Consider the following 11,130-nt stretch of genomic DNA (forward strand, 5'->3'; position numbering starts at 1 on the left):
TCCACAAGGATCAAAGGGCTCAGGGTGGGGATCTGAGCAGAGCTGGGAGAAAGGCTGTCCTGGCTCTTCCCGATCACGTGTGCCTGTCAGGGTCCTTGGATGGGAGTGAGGCCCGAGGGGCTGATGGGGAGCTCTGGTGAGCGTCTGGCACTGGGGAGGCTCTTCTGACACCCCATGAAGCCTTCCCTTCCCCAGGAAGGAAGCTCACAAGCTTGCAAGCCTCCAGTGGTGTGTACATCGCTAGTCTGGGAGTGAGGCGTGCTCTAGCAGGTTTTCAGCCTTATCAATCTGGATGAAATTTACATCCAGATAAGATTAACTCCTGGAGTTTCTGCTCAAAACCACAGCGTTTAAAAAGAAAAACCGCCGGGCGTGATGGCGCACGCCTTTGATCCTAGCACTCGGGAGGCAGAGGTAGGAGGATTGCTGTGAGTTCGAGGCTACCCTGAACAAGACAGAGTGAATTCCAGGTCAGCCTGGGCTAGAGTGAGACCCTACCTCGAAAAACCAAAAAAAAAAAAAAAAAAAAAAAAAAAAGTAAATAAAAAAAAATAAAAAGAGAAACCACCGGGGAGGGTCGTGTGCTTCTGACCCCTTGCTCCCCTCTGCTGACCCACATCAGGGGTATTGTGGGTAGATGTTGGGTTGGTTCTGACCCCATGTGCTTAGCTGGAAAACTGAACCCAACACAGAAACTAAGCAACATCAAGATTCCTACACAAAAGCCTCCCAGTCTCTGGCAGCTCTGGGTTCCGGCGCTCGGGCGTCTGAATGAGTTGGGACGTTTGGACAGACGGGAGGGGAGGCCCTGCTGTGTCTTGCTCTACTGATCATTCTCGGTCCCCAGTTGCCTGACTGACAGTGAGACATCATGCTTCCTGCCCTTCTGCCATTGTCACTTAGCAGGGTATGTAAAGACCTTCATTCTCAATTAATAGAGATTAGAATCCTTTTTTTTCTCTAATCATTATCTTCATGGATGTTCAGTTTTTTTTTTTGGGGGGGGTAGCATCAGTACCAGAGTTTTAAATAGTTGCAGTACTTTTCCCCCAGCTTCTATAACCAGTAACTCCCCATTGGCCCCACCTGTGGTACGCCCTGCAGGTCTCCTGTCTTGATCTTGTCAAAGAGGGAGGATCACAAGAACATCTTCGCCAGAGCTGTCATTCTGCAGAGGAGGAGATGGTGATGAGCTGATGTCATACTCACATGGGAATCCGTGGCTTTCGAATTCCACCGACTCTCCTGTCTAGGCTGGCAGGGTCAGAGGCTGGCTAGGAAAGGAAGACAAAGGGCTCTGCACTTCTACATACTAGGCAATTTCTAGACCACGAGGGAGAATGTTCCCTCGTTCACTGTTTTGTATTCTGTCCTGTGCTTCTGGTTCCAAAGTACTGTTCCCAGATGATTGCTTATTGGACATATTTGATCTCATTCTCTTGCCTGTATCCCAAAGCGGCAGTTTAACTCCATGACCCCCCATCCCTCTTCCTCTCCTATCCTGCCCCTGCACCACCAAAGGCTGAATTTCCCAAGGGCAATTGCCCTTACACAAACAGCAACCCAGTCACAAGACAGCTAAATTTAAATCGTGCAGATGGAATAAGCCAGTGTGATTATCTGGTCCCTGTTTAACTCATTGTTCACACAGATTAAACTCCAGTGGAGGCTAGCGCAGCTTCAGTGGTGGGCAGGACCTGTCGGGGGTGTGTGTCTGACAGGGAAAACCAAACAGACCAAGTATTGTGAGTCAGTCATACCCTTTCTCCAGCAGAGCAAGGCTGGCTCGGTCAACAAAGCCCACAGTCCCCGGGCTTTGATTTCCAGAGCAAATCCCCACATACTACATCAATACGGGGGACAGACGCAGCAGTCTGGCCAGCCGGCGGCGCGTGGCAAGGCCTGGGGACACAAGCAGGCGAGAAGCTGGCACGGTACTTGTGCCATCTAGGCTGTCCTTGTCTCTCTGACTCACAGGACGTCGGGAACAGGCAATGTGATAGACAGGGTGTGACCCGGGGCTCTGGGTGTCCAGATAATCTGGAATGGGAGTCATGGAGACTGTGAACACGTGAGACACTTGTTTTTAGGTGACCCATGGGAGATGTCTGACGTGGTCACAGGCTCAGTGGCTTGTAATGAGTATACTTCATGTTACCGTTTGTTTTTGGGACTTCCTAGCATGGAGGGTGGAGATGCCGTGGGTGTCTGTCTATGGGAGCTTCTTAGCGTGGAGGGTGTAGTGGGATCTCAAGGGAATCACAGGCTTACCTAAGGCCGAGAGCTGTCGTGTTGAAACAGCCAAAGTATTTCTGGAGGAAAAATGGTCTCCTCCAGAGACTGAAGGTCTGCTTTGGACCTCGCATGCAAAAATCCGATGGAGAGGGGGGAGCTGGTACCTCAGAAGGACCTGGGGTCCATCTCTATTGTGAGAGGAGGCTGCTGACGTCAGCCGTGTCTCAGGGCTGCCGCCATCTCTCTCTGGAGGAGAGCACGCCCCTCTGCCTTTCGCTGTCTCTCGTTCCCTGGCAGCTCATCTTCCTCCGCAGCTGGTGTCCACGGGGTCTAGTCTCAGACCCACTTCTCCCCCATCCTGTGTTCCCCTCATCAGTGATCTCAGTTCAGCTAACCCTTTCACTACCATCTATGCCTGTATGTATACATTGCTTTATGTACAAACCCCACACATATCCCTTAGCTCCAAGGGCCTATTTGCCATGGCCACTTGGGTATCTCAAGTGTTAAAATGTGAGCCTGTAATCTTCCATCTGTACCCTGTCTGCCTGGCTCTCTCCCAGTGTTCCTTATCTCATCCACTGCCAATTGCTCAATAAGCCAGGGAAAGCACCCTTTCCTCTCTCCATACACCATCCATAATCTTGCTCTGGTAGTATACTCATATATATCTTTGACCACCTTCCAAGTCTGCGTTACTACAACCTCTTCCATGGACTAATAAGTCCAAACACTTAGTTCTTTCTCTTGAATTTATTTCAGCTCCTGAGTAGTCAAAAAAGGGTTTTTCTGAAAGGTGAGTTGAGGCCTTCATTCCTCCTTCCCCCAAGTAGTCCAATCCTCATGTTTTCTTCTAGTTTACTGCAATAATTGAAGTGTTAGACTTCCAACATTCACTGGGTGCTTTCATTTTCAAAGAACTTCTGTTCACAAGGTCTCAGTTACTTCTCTTTTATTTATTTATTAGTTATTTATTTGAGAGAGAAGGGCGGGGGAGAGAATGAGAATGGGTGTACCAGGGCCTCTAGCCACTGCAAATGAACTCCAGACGTGTGCGCCCCCTTGTGCATCTGGCTTATGTGAGTCCTGGGGAATCCAACATGGGTCCTTAGGCTTCACAGGCAAGTGCCTTAACTGCTAAGTCATTTCTCTATCCCTACTTCTCTTTAAAATGTTATTTTCATTAGCATACAAAGTAATGGGTTTCAATGTGGCATTTTCATGCATACACATCACGGTATTTTGTTTTTATCCCTCAACCTCCTGTGACCTGAACCTTCTTGTGGGTGAGTTGTGATCTTCTCTTTTTAAAGGTCTTACCTGTTTTCCTTGGAAACAGCCCAGAGTGGTGAATTAGCTCTTCTGAGGACACTCAGCTGGCTACCTTTCTTCTTGTTCCACCACGTGACCTTTGGGTTAAACTGAAGCACTGGGGATCAGTGCAGAAGGCGTCTGGAACAGGAGGCTGCGCGAGCACGTCGAAGGGGAGGTGGGGAGAAGGCTAGCAGTGAAGCCCGTCTGTCCCTGAGGTAAGCTCGGGTCTGACGTGCAGAGAAAGCAGCTTGACTCCGTGGGGTGGTTCCAATGTGACGTGCCATCCACAGGCTCCGTGTGTTTGAATCCTTAATCCCCAGCTGGCGGCACAGTTTGGGAAGCTTGTGGAGCCTTTAGGAGGCGGGGCCTTGCTGGAGGAGGGGTGTCACTAAGGGCCGGTCTTGAGGTAGCATAGTCCGGATCCATTGGATGCTTTAAAAAAGTATATATATGTATATTTAACAGCTTTTATACTTACAGACAACAAACCATGGTATTTCCCTCCCTGCTTTCTGCTTCATAACTCTGCTCTCCATCCAATCCCCTCCCTCTCTCCACTAGTCTCTCTTTTAATTTGATGTCATCATCTTTTTCTCCTAGTATGAGGGTCTCATGTAGGTATTGCTAGGCACTGCGAGGTCTTGGATATCGAGGCCAAGTTTCTGTCTGGACAGTTGTATGTAAGGAGTGGTACCCTTCCTTTGGCTCTTACATTCTTTCTGCCATTTCTTCCACAATGGACACTGAGCCTTGGAGGTTGTGATAGAGATGTTTCAGTGCTGGACACTCCTCTGTCCCTTCTTCTCAGCACTAAGTTGCCTTTTGGGTTGTCCCAGTGGTCATTGCCATCTGAAAAGAGAAGCTTCTCTAGCCAGAAGTGAGAACATTAACATATAAATATGAACATTAAGTGTAGTGCTTTCAGGGCAATTTGGTGAGAGTAATATATACATTTATCCAGATAAGAGCAAGCTTTATACCCTTAACACTCATGACTTCCCCATAGGCTTTTGATTAGCTTTTCAGTACCAGGCATGTATTCCCTCCTATAGAGCCAGCCTTCAGTCCAAATAAAGAGCAGTTGTTTTCCCCCAGAGCAGAAGCCAAAGATGGGTTGGATGGCAGACTGTGTGACAATTGATTAGCAATGTCTGCTATGGCTGGGGAATAAGGCAAAAGGGCAAGTGCGTATCTTGGCATGAGGTCTGCCAATGGGTCTACAGAATATTTGTTTCTCATGACGACATGAGTGTGGAAATGAGGTAAATGCATTTTGAAACTTTTATAGAAATTTGAAATAGCTGCCACATTCAAGAATAGAATTCCTAGCCAGGTGTGGTGGCACATGTCTTTAATCCCAGCACTCGGGAGGCAGAGGTAGGAGGATCACTGTGAGTTAAAGGCCACCCTGAGACAATGGAGTGAATTCTAGGTCTAGAGACTAGAGTGAAACCCTACCTTGCAAAACCAAAAAAAAAAAAAAAAAAAAAAGAATTCCTACATTTTATAGAGTACTGATCTATGATGGATTGAGACTAAAAATACAACCTGGAGGTACCAACAAAATTCAGAAAATCACAAGGAAAAAAACTTTAAAAAATCTATATTCCATGCAATTTGATAATCTAAACAAAATGAAAGACATGGATGAATTTCTTTTTTTTTTTTCTTTGACAAATGTTACATTTAATTTACAATGTAATAAACGGTACAGGTAAAAAGCTACACACAAAGTGTGAAAAGGCCTATCACACAAATATACAAAGCTCTGTACAAAGCTCATCCCAATGTTCCTACCTTCGTCTCCTGAGCTAGCCGGCTCTAGTCTTGAGCTCTGAACAATGAGAACTCTCACCCGAGGGCGAGGGAGCCTTCAAACCAACACCCAAACGTGTCCTCTTAAAAGACATCAGGTCCTTGCAAAGAATAGTCTCTTCCTGTTTACTCTGCATTTGCCCTAACTGGTCATATCCTTTAAAAAATTGCTTTTATTTATTTTTTGAGGTAGGGTTTCACTCTAGCCTAGACTGACCTGGAATTCACTATGCAGTCTCAGGGTGGCCTCGAACTCATGGCGATCCTCCTCCATCTGCCTCCTGAGTGCTGGAATTAAAGGCGTGCACCACCACGCCCGGCTAAAGATTGCTTTTATAACACTCGTGAAAGGAATCATGATGCCTCAGCAGTGAGGACATACTCTGGGATTAAGTGAGAAACTGGGCAAGTGGAGTGCTCAAGATGGATGAGAAAAACGGGTTAAGTCCAAACAATACTGCAACTTAACTCGAAGCCTGTGCCTATGGCACTGGCTACAGATGAAGGGAAATCAAAATGGCCTCGTCCAACAAAAAGGACAGGAGGGAAGCCTAACCACTGGACCTCAGTACCACCGAGACTTGCAAAGTTTGCACCTTGACTCAGATGAAGAATGCTAACCAAGCTAGGATCCACAGCAACCCTTCTGCTGCATAGGACTTGCAAATATTAACAAGGCTACTGCCGCCTTTACAGCCCTGGATTTGACCTGGTGTGTGTGACTTCTCATGAAAAACGATCCTAGAGGGAGAAGGAAGGAGGCGATGGGAAGGCTGGGAGAGCCAGGGCAGTCTACTGGAAAGGACCTCTGAAGCCTTCCTCTACCCTGAAGGGTTTCTGAAGACTGGTCATCAAGGGTGGTTGAGCCCCACCCCGTCTCAGTACCAAGTGGTCAGGACCGCAGGAGACATTCTGAAAGACGAGACTGTACACATGGAAGTTTTCTCCCTAGTTCCTTAGCTCCCCTTGTCACCCTTCCACCCAGTCCCACCCTCTCCATGACCAGAAATATCAAATCAGTAAGGGAGGTGTGGGCTTCTTGCCTGGCCAAGCCTCTTTTGCGTATTTCTTCTTCTTGGGTTCGTTTACGGCTTCAGGGTTATAGACTGCAGGGTTTGGTGTTGGGTTCATGTTCGCTGCTGATGGTACAACGGGAGTCAAGTACACATCAGGGGCAAGGTTTGGGTATGGCATGGGCAAACCACCGATGAGCACTGTCCCATGGGTGCCGTGAGGGTGGGAGCCTGCTTCATTGTGTGTGGGGGGCAGGCCCCGTACAGTCCTCCAGTGAAGGCAAAGTTCTGTATGCGCCTGCTTCTGTCTCCTCCAGGCCCAGAGAGCCAGGCCCTCCATCTGCTTCTTCTTGACTGGGACCACTGACTGCACTTTGCACCATGTTCCGGAAGCGACCAACTGAGGGATCCACATCCTCTGGGTTGATGATCTCATCCTCTTCACTGAAAGTCACCCTGGAGTTCTTCCTCTTCCTCTTTTGTCTCTGAGTGTCCAGATTGCCCTCCTCAGGTTATCAAGCTCGGTTTCTTCCTCTGGACGCCCCAGTAAGCCCCGAGTTCATCACCCTCTGCACCCATCTTCTCATCTCCTGTCACAGCTGATGGCAAAGTCTGAGGCTTCTCACGTAGTGTGTACGCCCTTGTGGATGCACCGAATGACACCGTGCAATCAATCGATGGGAATTTGTTGAGGCTTGTGAGGTTCCGGTGGAATGTGACCCAAGCAAGCGCCGTGTGTACTGTTGAGATCTAGGAGGAAAGCTCTCTTCAGCTGCTTGTGGGAAACCAGTGCAGCGTGGACGCACGAGCAAGACTGGTGGCCAGTGGTGAAGTCGCACAAGTCAGGGTTTCTCCCAAATAAGTAATACTTCTTCTGGTCAATAATCAGTTTCTCAGTTAGTTTGTCTCCTTTGACTACATCCAGATGTAAACCAGGTGGGGGCTTCCCTGCCCAGGTGGGCAATCGAACAGCGGGAGGCTGGAGCCCGAGTTCACGGCTGCTGCCATCTTGCGTCTCCCCCTCCCATTTGGCGGCCCGAACTGAATTTCTATATGAATATGATCTACCTACGTTAAACCAACATATGATAAGAAATTTAAGTAGATCTATAGTAAGCAACAAGATCAAAGCAGTAGGAAAACAAACAAACAAACAAACAAACAAACAAAACTCCTTAACTATGAGGGGGAAAAGGGAAGGGTGGTGGGAAGGGACTATGATCATGGAAAATTGTCTGTAAGGATGGAAATTGTCATTTAAATGTTTCAAAAAAATCTTGCAACTAAAAATAGCCCATATCTGAGCAGGGTGTGGTGGTGTACACCTTTAATCCCAGCACTTGGGAGGCAGAGGTAGGAGGGTTGCTATGAGTTCGAGGCCACCCTGATACTACATAGTGAATTCCATGTCAGTTTGGGCTAGAGAGAGACCCTCCCTTGAAAAACTAAAAACTAACAACAACAAAAAAGCCCAGATCCAGATGGGTTCTACCAGAACTTTTCTGTAGTTATTTCATGTAATGAAAAAGGAAGGAATACTTCCGTACTCTTTCTATGAAGCCTTGATTACTCTGAAACCAAAACCAGATAAAGACCCAACAACAACAACAAAAAAATGCAGACTAATCTCCCTAATGAACACACACACACAAAACCTCTCAATGAAATAGTTGCAAATTGACTTTGAGAACACAGCAAGAAGACCACACAGCATGATCAAATGGGCTTCATTCCTCCGATGCAGGGATGATTTAACATGCATAAATCAATAAATACAATTCATCACATAAGTGGGCTCAAAGACAGAAATCACATGACCATCTTAATAGATGCAGAAAAGGCCTGTGACAAAACCTGCTACATCCCTTCATGTAAAAAGTCCTGGAGAGGCTAAAAATGGAAGGAATACATCTCAATAATAAAGGCTATATGCAAGAAACTAATAGCTAACAGCCTGCTACATAGAGAAAAACTTGAAGCATTCTCACTGACATTAGGAAGAAGACAAGAGTATCCATTTTCTTCATTTTTTAAATTCAGCATAGTGTAATCAGCCTAGATGCTTGTCAAAGGAGAACTTGGTACTGAAGATGAAGTACATATGTGCCACGGAGTTTTAAAACTTATTTCATTTTATTTTATTTTATGAGAGAGAGAGAGAAAGAGAATGGGGGCACCAGAGCTTCCAGTCACTGCAAACGAGCTCCAGATGCATGTGCCACCTTGTGCATCTGGCTTATGTGGGTACTGGGGAATGGAACCTGTATCCTAAGGCTTCACAGGCAAGCACTTTAACCACTGAGCCATCTCTCCAGTCCCAGCATGAAATTTTATTCAGCTGCAAGAACAAATGAAATTCTGAAATTTGCAGGCAAATGGATGGAGCAGGGCAAGCTCATATACTGAGTGAGGTGACTTGGCTGGGAGACACAAACAGCACACATTCTGTCATGGGCAGACCCTAGCTTTCTGTGTCTAGATTAGTGGTCCTGGTCAGAGTGCCGCAGCCAGGAAGCTAGAAACAGGCCACGGGATGGGGCTTTGCAAGGGGATGGCGGAGCATATGTGACGAAAGAAGGGGGAGTAACACTGAGTGGGAGGGAAAGGTTTAAAGATAAGATACTTCCTAATGAGTTGCTGGCCAAGGAGCCTGCAGAAGGCCCTAAAACTACATAGGCTATTGCTCTTGCTATTGCTTGTTCACCCAAACCAGATGGCAAGCCCCTATTGCTGAAGACACCACATAGTTTGGTGGCAGGACCGAGAAACCGAGAGAGAACTGAGCAGGAGGTACTCTTCCTGATGGCCAGCTTTCCTTGTACCAGAAGGTACTGCGCAAGCCACTGAGCGAGAAAAGTCATCAACGTCCTGCCCAGTTGTGGGCCCTGTGTGCCAGGCGTGGGAGCTCATGGGTGCAATAATGGCATGATGGTTCTGGGGTAAGCAGCTGCTTTCCTCTTGGATGTGAGGCCCCTCCACAGGGGGCCAATTCTTACATGATACTATAAATCTGGCCAAAAGTCTAGCTAGGGCCATAGGCTCTGAAGGGGAGCCCGCTGCTGTTGTGCTAAATGGACAGCGTGTCAAGCTGCCTTCTGATCACCGGGCTTGCTCTCTTAGATAACACTGCTCGCAGCCTGCCTTGGTCACAGAAGTTTCTTTCTGCAAAAGGCTACATATATATGGAGCTGGAAAAAATTGCTGTGCATTAGTACTATTGTGTGCTTGACCCTAAACAGGACGTCAGAGAACCCTGTTGAAGAGGGGGAGGAAGGAACGTAAGAGCAGGAGGAGCGGGCGCCGTGGAGTGTCGTCTTCCGAGTACAACACGCCGTCACTCACGGCCTCACGACAGCCGTGCTCCCCGCTGTGCTCATAAGACCTCCCTCATCCCAGACTGCTGGTGGCAGTTAATGGTTGCTGAGAGCGGGGGTCATGTTCTTTAGTGGTGTAATTGCTGGCAAGTTGCCTATTCTCCAAAAATAACCCCTCACCCATGATAATGCAAGCAATCCTTATTTAACTCAGTGGGTCAAAAAAAAAAAAAAAAAGCATAGAAGTAGGATGAAAAGAAAAGCTTTAGTGCGGGAGTAGGGATAAGGGAGGACATTGGGGAATAAGTCAAAACGCATTATATGCATGTATGAAAGTGTCAAAAATAAAAATTGAAAACAGATCTGAAGGGCTGGAGAGATGGCTTTGCAGCTGGGACGCTTGCCTGCAAAGCTGGATGATCTAGGTTTGATTCCCCTGTACCATCATAAAGGCAGATGTACAAAGTGGTGCGTGCATGTGGAGTTCATTTGCAGTGGCTGGAAGCCATGGCATGTCCATTCTCTGTCCATTCTCAGTCTCTCTCCATTTGCAAATAAATAAATAAAACTATTTTTTTTTTGTATTTTTTGAGGTAGGGTCTCACTCTAGCCCAGGCTGACCTGGAATTCACTATGGAGTTTCAGGGTGGCTTTGAACTCACGGCGATCCTCCTACCTCTGCCTCCCGAGTGCTGGAATTAAAGGCGTGCGCCACCACGCCCAGCAATAAAACTATTTTTGATAAGATCTGAAAAATCCATGGAACAAATAAAAGTATCTTCAATTATAAAACAAAACAAGGGGGCTGGAGAGATAGCTTAATAGTTAAGGCACTTGCTTGCGAAGCCTAAGGACCTAGGTTCCATTCTTCAGGTCACACATAAGCCAGATGCACAGGGTGGCTCATGTGTCTGGGGTTTGTTTGCAGAGGCTAGAGGCGTGGCATGCCCATTCTCTCCCTCTCTCTGTCTCTAATAAATAAAGGAATAAAGATTTAAAAAAACTTAAACAAAAAGCCAGGTGTGGTGGCACATGCCTTTAATCCCAGCATTCAGGAGGCAGAGGTAGGAGGATTGCCGTGAGTTTGAGGCCACCCTGAGACTACATAGTGAATTTTAGGTCAGCCTGAGCTGGAGTGAGACCCTGCCTCAAAAACAAAACAAAACAAAACAAAACAAAACAAAACAACCTTAAAAATCAAAATAAGGGCTGGAGAGCTGGAGAGATGGTTTAGTGGTTAAGGCACTTGCCTGTGACACCTAAGGACCTAGATTCAATTCCCCAGGACCCATGTAACTCAGATGCACAATGTGGGGCATATGTCTGGAGTTTGTTTGCCGTGACTGGAAGCCCTAGCTTGCCCATTCTCTCTCTTTTAAATATTTTAAAATTTTTATTCATTCATTTATTTGAGAGAGATAAAGAGGTAGGGAGAAAGA

General features: G+C 47.0%; 1 pseudogene; it reads right to left on the reverse strand.

Annotated features, from left to right (window-relative positions):
- Positions 1-6,375: 6,375 nt before the first annotated feature.
- LOC101601832 lies at positions 6,376-7,385 on the reverse strand (annotated as a pseudogene).
- Between the last annotated feature and the right edge of the window lie 3,745 nt (positions 7,386-11,130).

This window comes from Jaculus jaculus, chromosome 6 (assembly GCF_020740685.1).
Source record: "Jaculus jaculus isolate mJacJac1 chromosome 6, mJacJac1.mat.Y.cur, whole genome shotgun sequence".
NCBI classification, from domain to species: Eukaryota; Metazoa; Chordata; class Mammalia; order Rodentia; family Dipodidae; genus Jaculus; species Jaculus jaculus.